Here is a 17145-nt window from a genome sequence, read left to right as displayed (position 1 = left end):
TGAGATTTATTTTGGGTCGAGGGCCTAAACCGAAACTCGATGATGAGCTCAATGCACGGCCTAAAGGCTATCGGTAAAGATTCAAATAATTCATTGCATTTTTATGCCTTAGGCCTAGATTGATACTTACAAGAATGGCCCATAAACAATCCTTACTACAAACACGTCAGCGTTGTTAAAAAGCATACTGCAAGAAATAGCCCAGCAGTAAAATTTTTTTGTAGAAAATAAGCCAGCCGTAAAATGTTTCTGCAGAAAAGTAGCCCAGCTGTAAAGTGCTTCTGCAGAAAATAACCTAGCCGTAAAATGCTTCTACAGAAAATAACCCAGCCGTAAAATGTTTCTGCAGAAAAGTAACCCAGGAGTAAAGTAAAATGAAATAAACTTCCGACTGTTAAGTATTTCACTGATTAAGGGAAACATCCATATTTTTAGACTCATCATCCGTTAGCTCTGGAGAAGAGTCTTCTAATACAATGATATGAGGGAAAAATTCTATAGTAATAGTTACATCATAACCATTAATAGTAAATGAGTAAGTAAATATCATGGGTTCCATAAGAACAAATAATGAGGAAAGCTTAGTGTGAGATGAAGGGAGAGAGAGAGATCCCAGCTAACACAGCAAGATCATTATGGTGCCAAGGCATGCTCGTGGATGTAGTATATATAATGAGTAAAGAGAGTCATTTGTGGGTAGTATGAGTAATGAGTGAAAGTGTGTAGCAAGGCTGCTAGGGACTTTCTGCTGGGGGTAGCTGTGTGTTTTTAAGTAGAAGTATGAAGGGTGTTTTGACCTAGGAGTTGAAGAACTCAGTTTCTATGCTTGAAGCTGAGAGCTTAGTGACTTAGAACTTTGCTGAAGTTTAAAGAAAACTAAAATAGAGGAGTTAAGGAAGAGTTCTTCCGTATAAGTGTATTTCTTAGTGTGTTCTCTTGTTGTTGCCCTGAAGCATTAGTGGAGAGTTCCATTTATAGTTGGGTTTTAGGGGGTAATTAGCAAATAACTTCTGCTAAATCTTTCTCAATCTTCAGAAAATCCTTAGAAAATCGTTCCTAGGATTTTAGCCAAGAGTGGTAAGCTTAACTTTTAGAAGGTGCTTGCTGTTTTGGGTAATAACAGTTGAGATTCTGACTTAGCATTGAATGCTGATTGGCCTTGGCTGATGGGATTAGAGCATGCATTAGGCTAATGATCTTGGTTATGCTGCTACTAGATTCAGAGCTCCCTAGGGAAGATTGTATCACCCCAAGCCAGGCGTCAACCTTGGAGCCCTTGCTGGGAACTCTGCCAGGATCCCCTTGGTGCCCTCCAAATCACATTTCCCTAAGTTTTCCCATTTGGGATTCATGTGCTTAGTCCATGAACTAGAGAATACACGTTTTTAGCATGAAAATGAGCTAATTTCAAGTTGTTTCAGGAGCTATAATGGCCTTGTCATGGCTGCTCTTGTTTCTTGACTGAATGGGCTGGTGAAGAAAGAAGGGACAGCTGGTTGAAACTTCCCAGCTTTCTGTCAAGTTAGCTTCAGCTTTATGTCACATAAGAAATGATGAAATTTCAGCTTGTGAAGGATGGGTTCAACCTCTGATTCCTCTTCTGACCTGATTGGACAAGTTGGAACCTGATGGCAGTGGGCTCCAGCTGTTAAATTGTATTGAGTTTTGGCTGGTCAGCTCACGTGAGCTTCAACTGCTAGGATTTGTGTATGAGCTGGGCTGACTCAGCTGAGCTTTGTAGTTGAGCTTCTTTGGGCTTGATTATCCCTGCAAAATGAAGAGTTTTTCCATGGGTGATATACATGGGCTTTTATAAATTTTGTAAGAGGGGTATTTCTTGAGAAGTGAGTATTTATATTTCCCATGAGTGAGGGATTTAGTATATGTGAAACAAGTGTTAAGATAATATTTGAGTTTTGTAAATATGTGCCAAAATAGCATTTGGGCTTTATAAAATAGTTGCCAAAATAATATTTGGGCTATGTAAAGTAAGTACCAAATTAATAGTGCCAAAATAATATTTAGGCCTTATGAAATAATTGCCAAAATGGTATTGGGCTTTTAGAAATAGTTGCCAAAATGATATTGGGCTTTTAGAAATAGTTGCCAAAATAATATTTGGGCTTTATGAAATAGTGTCCAATTAACATTTGGGCTTTGTAAAATAGTACAAAATTAATATAGTGCCAAAATAGTATTCGGGCTTTGTAAAACAGTTGCCAAATTAGTATAGTGTCAAAATAGTATTTGGGCTTTATAAAATAGTTGCCAAATTAGTATTTGGGTTTTGTTAAAATAGGGCCAAATTAGTATTTGAGCTTTGTTAAAATAGGTGTCAAATTAGTATTTGGGCTTTGTAAAATAGTTTGCCAAATTAGTATTTAGGCTTTGTTAAAATAGTGTCAAATTAGTATTTGGGCTTTGTTAAAATAGGTGCCAAATTAGTATTTGGGATTTGTAAAATAGTTTGTCAAATTAGTATTTGAGCTTTGTTAAAATAGGTGCCAAATTAGTATTTGGGCTTTGTAAAATAGTTTGCCAAATTAGTATCTGGGCTTTGTTAAAACAGGTGCCAAATTAGTATTTGGGTTTTGTAAAATAGTTTGCCAAATTAGTATTTGGGCTTTGTTAAAATAGGTGTCAAATTAATATTTGGGCTTTGTAAAATCGTTGCCAAATTAGTATTTGGGCTTTGAAAAATAGTTTGAGATTTTGTAAAAAATATTGATGTGTAGCAACGGACTTAGTAAAGGTGTCATGTAGCAACGGGTTTTGTAAGGTGTCGTGTACCAACGAGCTTAGTAAAGGTGCCACGTAGGAACGGACTTTATAATGTGCCGTGTAGCAACGGGCTTAATAAAGGTGTCGTGTAGCAACGAGCTTAGTAAGGTACCGTGTCGTGTAGCAACGGCTTAGCAAATGTGCCATATAACAACGGGCTTAGTAAAGTACCGTGTAGCAACGAACTTAGTAAAGGGTTTTGTTGAGCTTTTTGGGTATTGCCCACAAGTTAAATGATTTTGGGCTTTTTGTGGAGGAAGTATAATTTTGTGGCCCAATGTTGGTAGCAATGTGACGGGTATTTTTTGTGAAAACCCAAATTGAATAATATGTGGGATATAATGGGTAATATTTGTGAGAGGGCCCAAGTTAATTTGTGGAGCTTATCTATAGGGAATATTTGTGGGAGCCCAATAATCATGGAGAAATATGTGGGAAATATTTATGTGGGCTTCAAAATAATTCTTGGGCTTGTGTGGATATTTTTGTGAGTGGGCTAAAGAAATTAGAGCCCGAAAATTTGTACCTCAACAAATGCCAAGTCTTCCAAAAAGAGCAACAACAAATAAGAAAAAGTAGGCCATACATATTAATTAGCAGAACCCAACCAGTGAAATAATGCAAAGAAAGGCCATAAGAAAAGCAAGGAAGCAATGGGTAACAAAATATATATATATATACATATATATATATATATATATATATATATATATATTTTTTTTTTTCTTGGTTAGTTACACATTATAAAGCATATTACAATGACCTATTTTCTAGTATTTTAAATAACAAGTCAAACATTTACCTTAGGAGGATATATGCACAAAACATTATTGAAGAGCTTATATAATTCGTTATCACCAGATCGCTACCTTGAGTAACATCCATCTAAAACCAAACGAAATAATGTAAAATATGACTACCATTAACACCACCCAAACCCTATATGAAAAATTATATATCAACAAAACCAAGAAAGACTCGAAATTTAGCAAGCCAAAAAGTAAAAGACTGAGAAGTTGCCAAAAAAATAGGGAATGAACTTACGAGTTATCCTTCTTCAATATTTCATCAACATTTGGGGCACGCGGCTGAGGCGGCGTTAGTTTTGGTGTTTTGGACTTGAGAAGTGTTTGGGATGTGAGCAAAAAAATCAAAAAGAGAGAGAAGAAGATGGTGGTTAGGGATGAGAAAAACAAAATCAAGAAGAATAAGGGAAGATGACATACCCATAGACAAACTATGCTTGATAGTAGCGTCTCTTGAAGAGAGAAAAAAAAATTGGGGGGGAGGGGGGGGGGGGGGGGACGGCCCTAGAGGAAGAGAAAAGAATTTGGGGAAGGGGGCGGCTGGGAGAAAAGAAAAGACATATTTATATGATGCTATTGCTAGGGTTTTAAAATCTGAAATAAGGGCATGTTTAGTAAATTGTAATAGCCGCTGTAATGTAATAATTATTCCTATGGTTTAGTTATTCTTTAGTTTGGTTATATTTTTATTACAAGGAATAGTCATTCCTTATGAATAACTATTCTTCAAAATGAGGAATAACTATTCCTCTTTAAAATGTTGTGTTAGTTATTCCTTAGTAAATGCAATAATTTCAAAACTTAATATATTTCCAAATAAACAAACTTTCCATATACATCTAACAATTATAAAAATAAAAAATCATAAAAAATAACACATGTCTCTCTTAAATTTAAAAATAACAAAATTTAAGGAGATATAATTGTATGAATAAGATATTTCCTAAAATAAATATTAAGTTGCATTCTAATGTTATAACTCACAACCAAACTAATGAATAAATTTAGTTATTACATTACAACACATTTTATTACTAGTAATAAAGGTTACAATTTCTGTCATAATCCTCATTCAGTGTACCAAACGTACCCTAAGAGTTTTAATATTTCAAATAAATTATAGGCGAAAATATACTTTTGATCCCTACATTTTGGGTCAATTTTCATTTTGGTCCAAAAATTGATTTCGTTGCAAATTTCATTCCTAAAAAAAGAAAATCGTTTTTAAAATGGTCCCTGCTATCAACCCACTGACGAAAACCTCTTACGTGGCAGACGGAGTGCCCTGTTTGCCGACGTGGCGCTGACGTGACCATTAAAATATTATTAAAAATAATTATTTGGCATTTTTTTAATGCCACGTCAGATTTAAATGAATAAAACATTCAAAAAAAGGCCAGATCAAAAAATTCAAAAAAAATTAATTCCTCAATTTTAATATAATTAAATTAAATTAAATATAAAAACATTTCTTCTTTACATTAATATAAAAATAAACATTAATATAATTAAATTAAATTTTTATTTTTTACATTTTTTTTTGGTAAGAACATTTCTTCTTTTCCAGAACATAAGCTTCATGTTCTTCCTCGACAAACAAACTAGCAAACCCAAAATATTTCTTAAGAAACAAACACAAAAAAAACCCAAAATATTCAGCTCAAAAACAAAATCATAAATCTCAAATCCACCATTTTTTCAAACACCAGCAAAGTCATCAAATCCCAAAGCCCCAAAGTACCAAATTAATCCAAAAATACAACATAACCAACCCAAACAAAAAAAGTCTCAAACCTAGAAAAACTAAAAGAGAAAGGAAATTGAAGAAGCAATCAACAAACGTAGCTCAATGGCATGGGCCAAAAGTCACGGGCTTATTCCTCAGGTTGTAGGTTCTATTCCTAAGCCCCGGTCTCAGTCACACGGATTTGTGAATTGTGAATTGTGATTTGTGCCACTCTGAAAGTGACGCTCTAAAATGTAAAATCTCCCCCATTAAAAAGTAGCCTTGCCTAGGGTTTGAAGCCCCTTCTCCCCTTCTTCTTCTTCTTCTTCTGCAACAAATCACCATGAAAGCAAAGCCACCTTCAAAACCAAAAACCCATCTTCATCTTCATCAAGAAGAGCCCCAAAACCCATCAGAGTTCTCATTCGCCATAGCCAGAATAGCTGTCTCGCAGATTTGCCAGTCAGTGGGGTACAAGGCCACCCAGCTCTCCGCACTCAACGCTCTGACCGTGGTGGCCACAAAGTACCTCAAGGCCATAGCCAAGTCAGCCTCTTCCTTGGCTAACACCTCCAACCACACGCAGTCGAACCTGCTGGACCTCACACTTGCCCTCCACCACCTCGTTACTCTCCACACCTCTACTTTCTTCTCCATCTCTTCCTCCAGAGGAATCATTAAAGATTGAGGCAATTCTTCTGCCTCAATCTTTAATCTAAAAAAAAGTAATTTTTTTTGTTTGTTTATTTTTAATTAAGACTAAAATTGAGGAATTAAATTTTTTTTGAATTTTCTGATTTGGCCTTTTTTTTAATGTTTTATTAATTTAAATCTGACGTGGCATTAAAAATAATGCCAAATAATTATTTTTAATAATATTTTAATGGCTACGTCAGCAAATAGGGCACTCCGTCTACTAATTCGGAGGTTTCCGTCGGTAGGTTGACGACAGCCTAAAATATAGGGACCAAAAGTACATTTTTTCCAAAATTATAAGCAAAGTCAAGTCTCGAACTACAGACCATTTGGGCAAAACACGCGCTGCACACCACTAAGCTAGTGATGCAAGTATACATTAAAGTTACATAAATATATTAATTAATTAATTAATTATATATTTTATTACGATTTAAAATATATAATTATTATTATATAAATTATTATAATAAATATATATAAATTATATATTATAATAATTATAATTTATATAATATTATAATAATTTATATAAATTATATATTTTTGAATTTATATAAAATGTAATAATAAATATATGAATTATAATAAATTATTATAGTAAATAAATTACCATTTTTGACTAGCAATTACCATTTTGTCATGCATTTTGTAATTGTACATGAATCAAACACATCTATATATCTAAGTGAGTTAATGAGTACAAAATATTAAAAATATAATATTAATGAGCTATGAAATAAAATTTTTAAAAAAAAATCACATATACTCAATAAAAATCACCACACAACTTTCTTAAAAAAAAAAAAAAACCACACAACAAAAATTATCACACGTTCTACCTTATTAAAAATTAAAAAAAAATTATCATAGTTATTATATATTAAATTTATATAAGAATTTTAATATGTGACTAACTACATTTATTTTTCCCATAAAAAAAATTATGTTTACTTTTCAAAATTCACATCTAATTAAGAAATATAGGGCTGGGTTCATGTTACACCTGATGTAACTTTAAAAAATGTTACACCGCCTAATAACTTATTATTGAATTCATATTTTGAAAATCCAACTGTTGGATTTCATTTTCTATATGTTCTTAACATGAATGCCAATTTTCATGCCAATCGGATGTAATTTACAATTTGATCTTTAAACTTATCTTTTATGCGTTATTTTAAACTACAAAAAACTTGAATTTAAACAATTGATTGATGACATAGCTATTAATCTTTGATCACCTTAAATTTTGTAAGCATGCAAAAATATGAGTAGATAATTTAATCTAACGGTATATTTGCCAAAAATCACATTGAATTAAGAAATATAGGGTTGGGTTCAAGTTACACCTGATGTAACTCTAAAAAATGTTACACCAACCATAACTTATTATGGAATTCATATTTTGAAAATCCAACTGTTGGATTACATTTTCTATATTTTCTTAACATGCATGCCAATTTTCATGTCAATCGGGTATAATTTACCATTTGCGTTATTTAAACTATAAAAACTTGAATTTAAACAATTAATTGATGACATGGCTATTAATCTTTGATCACCTTGAAATTTGGTAAGCATGAAAAATGTATGAAGATAATGTAATCTAACAGTAGATTTATCAAAATTCACATCTAATTAAGAAATATTGGGCTGGGTTCATGTTACACCTGATGTAACTCTAAAAAATGTTACGCCACCCAATAACTTATAATTGAATCCATATTTTGAAAATCCAACCGTTGGATTATATTTTCTATATGTTCTTAACATGCATGCCAATTTTCATGCAAATCGGATGTAAGTTACAATTTGATCTTTAAACTCATCTTTTATGCGTTATTTTAAACTACAAAAACTTGAATTTAAACAATTGATTGATGACATGGCTATTAATATTTGATCACCTTAAAATTTTGTAGCCATGAAAAATATATGAAGATAATGTAATCTAACAGTAGATTTGTCAAAATTCACATTGAATTAAGAAATATAGGGTTGGGTTCAAGTTACACCTATTGTAACTCTAAAAAATATTACACCAACCAATAACTTATTATTGAATTCATATTTTGAAAATCCAACCGTTGGATTACATTTTCTATATGTTCTTAACATGCATGCCAATTTTCATGCCAATCGGGTATAATTTACCATTTGATCTTTAAGTGGGAAGGTGAAAAAAATAGAGGAAAATTTAAAGGTCTATTGCGGTGGTCCAACCCACTACTATAATTAAGAAAAAGTTCTGCAAAAAGGAGTCCCTATTGTGGCAGTCACACAAAACGCCGCTACAGCTCGCATATTGCGGTGTTTTTCTCTATCACCGCTATAGCATCTGTGCAAAATGATGTATTTATTGCAGCGGGTTTCAGGAGCGCCGCTATATCTACGTTACTGCCACTAAAACATATATATGGCGGCGGTTGTATGTCCTGCCGTTGTAGGACACTGCAAAAGACTATACCTATAGCGGCGGTCCTAAAAAACGCCGCAATAGGCAACATATAGTGGCATTTTTTGCACCCGCCACAAAAAAACCGCTACAATAGTCCAATTTTTTTGTAGTGTGAACTATGAATGCTGAAGTAGTGGAGCAACAAAGTTGGGCTGGAGCAATAGAGCAACGAAGCTGCCAAGCTGGGCTGGGCAAATCGAGCAACTGGCAGTGGAGGCAAGATGGGTCTCTGGTCTCGAGTGGCAGCGTTGGTGTGGCCATTTTTCGGTTTGGGTATGTGACAGCTAATGGCGGTTTGGGTATGCAACAGCTGATGGCGATATGGGTATGCGACAGCTGATGGGTCTCTCTCGTGTGGGCGTGGGCAACGGCGTCACGGCGGCGGCGTCACTTTCTCTGTCTCGCCTCTCCCTTTCTTTTCTTTTCTTTTCTTTTTTTCTTTTATTTCTCCTTCGTTTTTTGGCTTTTCCGTTTGGTTTCTAATCCTGAGGTGAGGACTGATTGCTGGGTTTTCCCCCTTTTTTTTCTTCTTTTTTTTCTTTTTTTTAAAGGTTTTCATGGGCTCTTGCCTCTGGGCTGGCCGGCTAGGATAGGGATGGTTGAGGTGAGGGGGGCCTGAGCTAAAAACCAAAGGGGGCCTAAGCCTTTTTTTATTTTTGAAAATTTTGCATACTAAAAATTTTTTTTTTAGGCCCAGGGGCGGCTCGGCCCCCTTAGGCCCCCACCTGGGTCTGTCCCTACTATCTATGTGGGGGAGTGCACCATCAATTTAGAATTTTTTTTTTTTGAGAAAGATATAGAATTTTAGTTGAAGTAGGATTTTCAAGCTCTTGAAACATATATCTAATAGAGTTTTACTTAAACTAAACTATTGTAACACTTGATAAGATAATTAAACGTTGAAGAGAAATAATAAACTCTCTCTCTCTCTCACTCTCTCTCGCCTTATGCATCTCGTCGAGTCTTGGCTTTGAAGCTCTTACCAACCTGCCGCCGCCGCGTAGTCTGTGACAAACCACCAGTAAGTCTCTCTCTCTCACCTCTCACCGATCAGCTTTGTATTGGTTTAGGTCATAATCCATGTCGCCCACCCACAGCCACATGGTACTTGTGCATTAATTAATTAGTGGGTAAATTAGTCTTAACTAGGTTTCGAATTAACTTGATTATGTTAATAGTTTGATTTAGAATGAAAATCACTGCTCCTTACACTTTTGTATGGTTTTGCCTATCTACAACCTAGTCTATAACTCAAGGTGATAGATACGTCAGGGCTTTTTTTTTTTTTGAATAATTTGATAGGCAACAATGGGGATGAAGGGATTTGAACTTTGGATGTCTATGTGGGAAACACCAAGAGGTGCCAGAAATATTGTCTCTTATTAGAATATTGTGATTTTTTTTTTTTGGACATAGTTAGTTTAGCTTTCCTCTTTTACCTTCAGACAATTAGACAATTTTATGAACTCAAATTTGTGGCTTCCAGTTAGCTGGACTAATAAAGTCTCTAATGGTTGAATAAGAGATCTGGGGTTTAATTCCCGCCTATACTAAAACAAATTGGTATCTTGGTCTGATGAAAAAGAGCTATCATCAAGAGCAGACGCCATAGGCTATGAAACTCTCTTAAAAAAAAAATGAACTCAAATTTTTGTACATTTAATGAATCTTCCTAGTCATATATTAGACTTTAGGTTAAAATATAATGTACTTTATTTATCTTTAGAAGAAAGAGGATGCAGACTTTTTATTAGGTTAAACCGGCTTCTTTAACTTTAGGGCTTGTTTGGTAAGAGTAAAAATGTGTGTTTGGTACCATTTTACTATGAAATTTTTTTTAAGAACTTAAAACACAAAAGTTTTGTTTAGGACCGTGTTTCAATTTTGAGGGTAAAGTATTTTTTATGACAAAAATTAAAGTTATTTAAAGCTAAAGTGGAATCTCTCTCTTTCTTCCCACAAGAACCAACAGCAAAATCTTTGCCTCTTCTTCCCATCTCCATTAGCTAACCCCACCCGACTATCTACCAATCTAACATGGAAAACATAACTTTTTAGTGTATAGATTACTCAAAGGAGATATACATAACACATACAGAAGAAGAGCCATAGGAGATCAGTGAGATTGGGTCTAGGTTTGAAAACCATGCTAAATAGTCCGAAAAATCCCTTTAACACTCATCACTTCTTCGTCAAGGATATCATTGACAGTCACAACTCACTACCCATACTCGTAGAGAGAGAGAGAGAGAGAGAGAGAGAGAGAGAGAGAGAGAGAGATTAAATAAGTTTTGGGAATGTAATTGCTCACATGTATAGTATATGTGAGAAAACATTTTATAGAACTCTTAGGGCCTGTTTAGATTGAGGGGAGAACGAAGGATAGTGAAGGTGAGTAGAGTAGAGTTGGCTAAAAATAAGCTAATTTTGGGTCAAATTCACTTTACTCTACTCTACTCTACTCTCACTCCCACTCCCTCTCCCTCTCCCTCTCCCTCTCCCTCAATCCAAACAGACCATAAATGATTTCATTTTAATCCAAACTTTAAAATTTGAATATGAAAATTGAATTTTTGTAGATAAAATTATAATATTGTCAAATCATATGGGCTAAATTATAATTTACCCAAAAAAAAAAAACATTACATTGTCATATTAGGAGCAATACAGTCCATACACAGAGTAGTAAGTGTCTGACATTCTCTTTTTTTTCTCCTCTTTCTTATAAGTTGATATTTATAATGAGAAATATTTGAATTTTAGATTTGTATATCAGAAACATTAATAAGAATTACCAATTAATCAGCATGACTCTTAACTGCAGGTGCCTGGGTTCCAAAAAATTCCAAAAAGAAAAAAATTTAGGCGAGCTAGCTAACAAGCGAACAAGGTTTCTCTCCAAACTAGTTTGGAGAGAAACTCTCTAAAGTTTCTCATATATTTCTTATTTGTGTGTGAATTTTGAAAATTTAACTGTTGAATTTCATGTTCCTTATGTTCTTAACATAGGTATCAAATTTCGTTCAAATTGGATGTTATTTACTATTTAATCAATTAACTTACTTTTTATATGCAACTTTAGATCACAAAAACTTGAATTTATAATATTTATTTGATGACATAGCAATTGATTTTTGATCTTCTTGAAATTTTGTAATCATTAAGAATGTAATAAGAACATGCAATCTAATGGTTAGATTTTCAAAATTCACACTCAATATAAAGATATATGATGAGTTTGTAGAGTCTCTCCAAACTAGTTTGGAGAGAAACTTTATTCCTAACGGGCTCCAAAAAACTCAAATAAACCTTCTTGATCTTCCATGTCAGATTGAGTAAAAACTGAAACCAAATAACAAAAATTAAAATAACAAAATACTCATCTTTCTTTCTCAGAAATCTCAACCAAAACCCTACTTGCAATTGCAACCCCAAAGAGAAGAAACCAAACATTTGACTCCCAAATTATACAAAAAGGTTAGTTCCCTTTCACATTTCATTTGTGTTTTTCAATTTTATCTAAACAAAGGAAAAGGCAGATTCTCGAGATTTCTTTTCTTTCATTTTCTTGGCAACCAAATAGAGCCAATAGTTTTAAAAAAAAAAACTCGAGTTTATAAAACAGATGAGTCTGATTCACGTGGATATCGAGTTTATAAAACTCGCTTTATAAACTCGAGTTTCTAATACACGATTTCTAATCCACGTATATTAAACCCCCTTCTAAAACCAAGTTTCAGAAACACGTTTCCTTACCACTTAAAACCTAAAATTTGGCCTCACTCGAACACTCACTCTCAAGCTTTCATCACTCTCAAGCTCTCACTCTCAGACACTCCTCACTCCCAAGCTTTCAAACCCAAATCCGTTTCTCTCACTCTCACACACCCAAATTTGTCCTCCTTTAGACGCCAAAACCCTCCCAAATCACTCACTCTCACCCTCAAACACTCCTTCAAACACTCTTGTCCTTCAGACACCAGCGACCACAAATTCAGACATTGTTTCACCAGAGATGCTCCCAGTGAAAAAAATGTATGTTTTCTTTTCTTTTTTGACAACTTTATTGCTGTTTTTTTTTTATAAAATTTTATTATCGAAAGTTAGAAAAAATTATAATTTATTTTTAAATTTTTTTGAATGTGATGTGGTAAGTGTGTAACATTTTTTACTCATATATATTTTAGTTAGGTAATTGAATATTTGAATTAGTGTTTTCTTTGTTTTTTTTTTGGAAAAGGAATTAGTGTTTTTGTTAACGTGTAATCAAATGTCTGTCTTCTTCTTCTTCGCTGAAACAGAGGACTTGGTGTTTACTCATACCATATCTTTTAGTTTCCTTGTCTTCGAAAATGCTATGTTTGATTCAATATTTTATAGTTTTGTCAATTTTATGGCTAAGTTCATTGGAATAGGTTATTGTTTCCTAATAAGACCAAGGTATAATTTTGGGAGTTCTTTTGGAATTAGTTATTGATTTTTTTTTTTTGTGAGGTATAAATTTGGAGAGTTCTTTTGGAATTAGTTAATGACAATATATTCATTAAAAAAAAAAGTTAATGGCAATATTATTTTTGTGATATACAAAAACTGTTATCGGTTACAATTCTTTGGTGATTAGTATAACTCTAATGGCCTGTTTGGAAGTTTAGAGAGGGAAGAGAGTAGAGGAGAGGAGAGTAGAGTGAAATGATTACCCTCCACCTTGTTTGGATGTTTTTAAAATTAGTAAGGGGGAAGGGAGTAATTAGTCCTTCCCCTTGCTTGGATGTTTTTAAAATTGGGATGGAGAGAAGAGGAAATGATTAAATAGACAATTTACCTATATTTGAAAATAAATTGCAACATTGGTCTATGATTAATTGGTTTGTAATTTTGTTAATTTAAAAAGGGTAAATTGGAGAATTTATTTGGTCAATAATTTATCTACTCTACTCTCCCTCCAAATCTCTCCAATTTGGGGGAATTAAAAATGAGGGGTTAGAGGTAGTTGAAACCCCCCCCCCCCCCAAACTCCTCCAAATCCCTCCCCCTCCTTCCTTAAAAAACTTCCAAATAAGGGATTTAAATTACTCTCCCTCCCTCTACTCTACCCTCCCTCCTTTTTTAAACATCCAAACAGGCCATAAAGTCTAAACTATTCCAAGTATTTTATATGTTAAGGAGAATGATAATACATAGAATTATTTTAGATTGTAATTACAATTTTTTATAATTGGATATTATGGTACCTTCACTTTTATCTGAATAAACATGTCTATTACTTCTTTTTTCAGTTGGTGAATAGTGAATAGATTTATACCTTTCATAGTTTGAAGACTTTATTGTGATAATTATTAAATTACATGCATTTTTTATTAAATTCTTGATTATTCTTTTCTTTTTTTTGGAAAAAGTGATTATTCAGGTTTAAAAATTCAAAATTAAATCTTTTCAAAAAAGAATATACAATATTAAAGCACTGATGTAAATAAAGCCGCGTGCACTGACAATACAAGCTAGTTCTATTAGTAACAAAAGTTACTTCTTACATGATGTGGTTGTGTCAAGTGACTCAATGTAAGTGTTTCGTGTTGTATAGTATAATTTTGTTATGTGGTCACTAATCAAGGTTTTATATACCAAAGCTTTATTACTAAAATGTTAAGAAATTTGAAATAATACTCCAATTAAAAATTTATTACCTAAGTAAGAAATTTTTTTTTAAAAATCATAGTTTATTTTAGATTATTTTAATGATACAAATGTGTAACATAATAATTTGTTATGTTTTATAATTCATTTTATTATGGGGAATTGGTTTAGGAATATTTTTATAAACTTTTTATGGGAAAAGAAAAAAGGAATTAATTGTACAAACTTGGTACCACTCAGCTTAACTCAAATGAATAAAAAATCAAGGGACAGAAAAGAGCAAGGCTGGATTGAATCCTCAATTACAGAAGAGTTCCATGCCTAGAAGCATGACACAGTCCACATGTCTGCTTGGGTTGACTCTCTATCAAATCTGCATCCTCCCTCCGCCATCCCGGTTCTCGATCCTTATTCCGTACTCCATCCATCTCATTACTTATTCTTTGTTAGGACATATGTGGTTCACTTGTTAAGAACATATGTCATTCTTTTATGTAATTGGTTAATCCTTTGACAAAACGCACTTTGCTTGTAATTGGGTAGATTTAGGATGTGTTTAATATTTCAAGAAACAAGAGTTCAAGTCCAAGTATTGAAACCATGCAAGTCTGCCCAAGATTCAATCTAAGAAAGTGTTGTTCATTAAAGTTCGACAGCTAGCATCTATCGAGATTTATAGAATTGTTGAAGCTTGTGGCTCGACAACAGCTCGACAAATAGGGTATCTATCGAGGTTGAAGAAAAACAGAATTTCAAATTTTTTTTGATTCCAATCCGTGGATATATCTTTGGGCCTTCTTTTCTCATAATCTTAGACATATAAAAGGATTATTTTTAGGGCCATATCTGGTTACACAGTTGCGAGCACAAGTTGCACAAGCATTAAGCAAAGTCTATTCAAGCAATTTGTGACCGGAGACAAAGTTTGTCCTAGTTCATCTCTATTGTGAAGAAGCTGTTGTGTTTGTGCACCATAAGGTTTTGTAACCAAGCATCTTCTTGATTTTCATTGTGTGGATGAACTAAAGAACTTTGCAGCCAACATCTTTTTCAAGTTGGTGATTAAAGTCACGTACTGAGATCTGCGCAAATTGGTTAGTCACGTACCGGGAGCCGTGCATTAAAAGGAGAGATTGTCACTACAAAACAAGTCCAATTGGTATTAGGGTAAGGGTTCAACTGTAGGTTGGTATAAGGTACTGGGATTCCTTTACTTGTAACCGCTTGTTTTAATAATAGTAGATTCTCTGGAGTGGTGATCTTAAAATTACCCGGTGAGGTTTTTGCCTTGGAGGTTTTCCCCATTCGTAAACAAATCACCGTGTCAATTTATTTTCCGCTGCACTTTAGTTTATTGGTGATTTGTTTGTTCTACCACGCGTTTATATGTTAAATTGGTTAATTAATTAAACTTGGCCAATTAATTAATTAATCCATCACAAGGGGTCAATACGTTTTTGGCCTATCATTCTTGACTTCACTAGTCGACCTTTGGCCCGCAACAATGCTGGATTAGGCAACCACTTTGGCCCCGTGGGATCCCTCCACAATGACTGTGACTTAGGAACCGCAAATGCATGTGAGTAATTGTTAAGGGCATAGTCCAAACTATAACATTGGTGAATATATGTGGTCGAATCAATATTTACCGCATCCCATACTCTAATTGCATGTGAACACAAGATCCCTATGTTTTGCCATTTCCCACAACTGCATATTCTTTCCAGTAACCGAACTTCATAACTGTGGTTTCCCCTTCCTGTGCTACACATGTTGAGTAAAGTAACTACCTGATATATCCTATGTTGATTGATAAATGCCTTGAGATAGCATTTCTCAGATTTACGCCTATTTCCCTCCCACATGGAGAAGGCATATGTACTCCATTTCTTACCCTCCAACAACTCATTAGTAATTTGTTTGTGCCAGTCGTGGAAATATTCAACAAGTTTGGACCAAGTGAACTCAACCATTGCGGCAATAGGAAGGCCTTGTGCACCTTTCAGTACACCATTAAAGCACTCTGATATATTGGTTGTCATTACCCCAAAATGTCTCCCACCATTATGTGACTGGGTCCACATATCCACAGACTCGCTCATTAGGTATGTGTATGGAAGATAATCTTGATTTTTTTCCTTGCCATCCTTCCCCGTCACCTTCTTCTTATTCCTAATGGCCTCAATTTCTACCTGCTTAATGGACTCCATAATGGTATCAAATTTAACTACCTGAGTAGCATATCCCGCTTTCAACGTTGCTAATTTTAGAGTCAAGTGTTGAAAATGTGTGTTGAAGTTGCTAGTAACATGTCGAAGGCAATATCTATGAAATATCTGTGTTCTTCCATCATCTCCTCTAGACCCATTTGCAATGGCGTTTTTAATACTGAAATGTCGGTTAGAAATTATGCAAATGCCTTCGTCAGGTATCACGTTTCTAATCGTATCTCTGAGGCATTGTAAAAACCATCTCCAACTGGACCCTAACTCATAATCCACAACAACAAAGGCGAGAGGGAATACCTTGTTGTTAGCATCAATTGCCATTGTGACCAACAACTTTTCCTGATATTTACCATACAGATGGGTCTCATCAATACTGATAACCGGCTTGCAATATTTGAATCCATCAATGCATGGACTGAAAGACCAAAACACATAATGCAACAATACGGTGTCATCTTTATCAGTGGCTGTGGTACGATAGAACACTTGGGTAGTCGGATCCTAATCAATATATGCCATTAGCAACTTTTACAACCTTTGGTAAGACTCTTCCCAATTTCCAAACATCTTCGCAATCGCATTTTGTTTCGCATCCCATACCTTGTAGTAAGAAGGCTTATAGCCCTCATATTTCGACTCTATCATTGATCTGAGATGCTTAATTAGGGTAGTGTGATCCTCACATAACTTCTTAAGGATGTCTGATGCAATAAATTACAAGTTATCATTCTACCATCATTTCGCACCCCAATCGGTATACACGTGTGAGGACCCACATACACGGTGACCATCCATAGTCCGTGGAGATTGGGC

The 17145-nt window shown here is 34.2% G+C and overlaps 1 long non-coding RNA gene across 1 annotated transcript; it reads right to left on the bottom strand.

Moving 5' to 3' along the window:
* Positions 1-370: 370 nt before the first annotated feature.
* On the bottom strand, positions 371-3978 carry LOC142632215 (uncharacterized). The gene is made up of 3 exons (XR_012843756.1): positions 3826-3978; positions 3584-3666; positions 371-1767 (listed from the first exon to the last, which is right to left on the bottom strand). It is a non-coding gene; the product is annotated as an uncharacterized LOC142632215 (long non-coding RNA).
* Between the last annotated feature and the right edge of the window lie 13167 nt (positions 3979-17145).

The sequence above is a fragment of the Castanea sativa genome, chromosome 4, assembly GCF_040712315.1.
Source record: "Castanea sativa cultivar Marrone di Chiusa Pesio chromosome 4, ASM4071231v1".
NCBI classification, from domain to species: domain Eukaryota; kingdom Viridiplantae; phylum Streptophyta; class Magnoliopsida; order Fagales; family Fagaceae; genus Castanea; species Castanea sativa.
The sequence above is the reverse complement of the archived record's forward strand: the minus strand, read 5'-3'. Positions and strand labels throughout refer to the sequence as shown.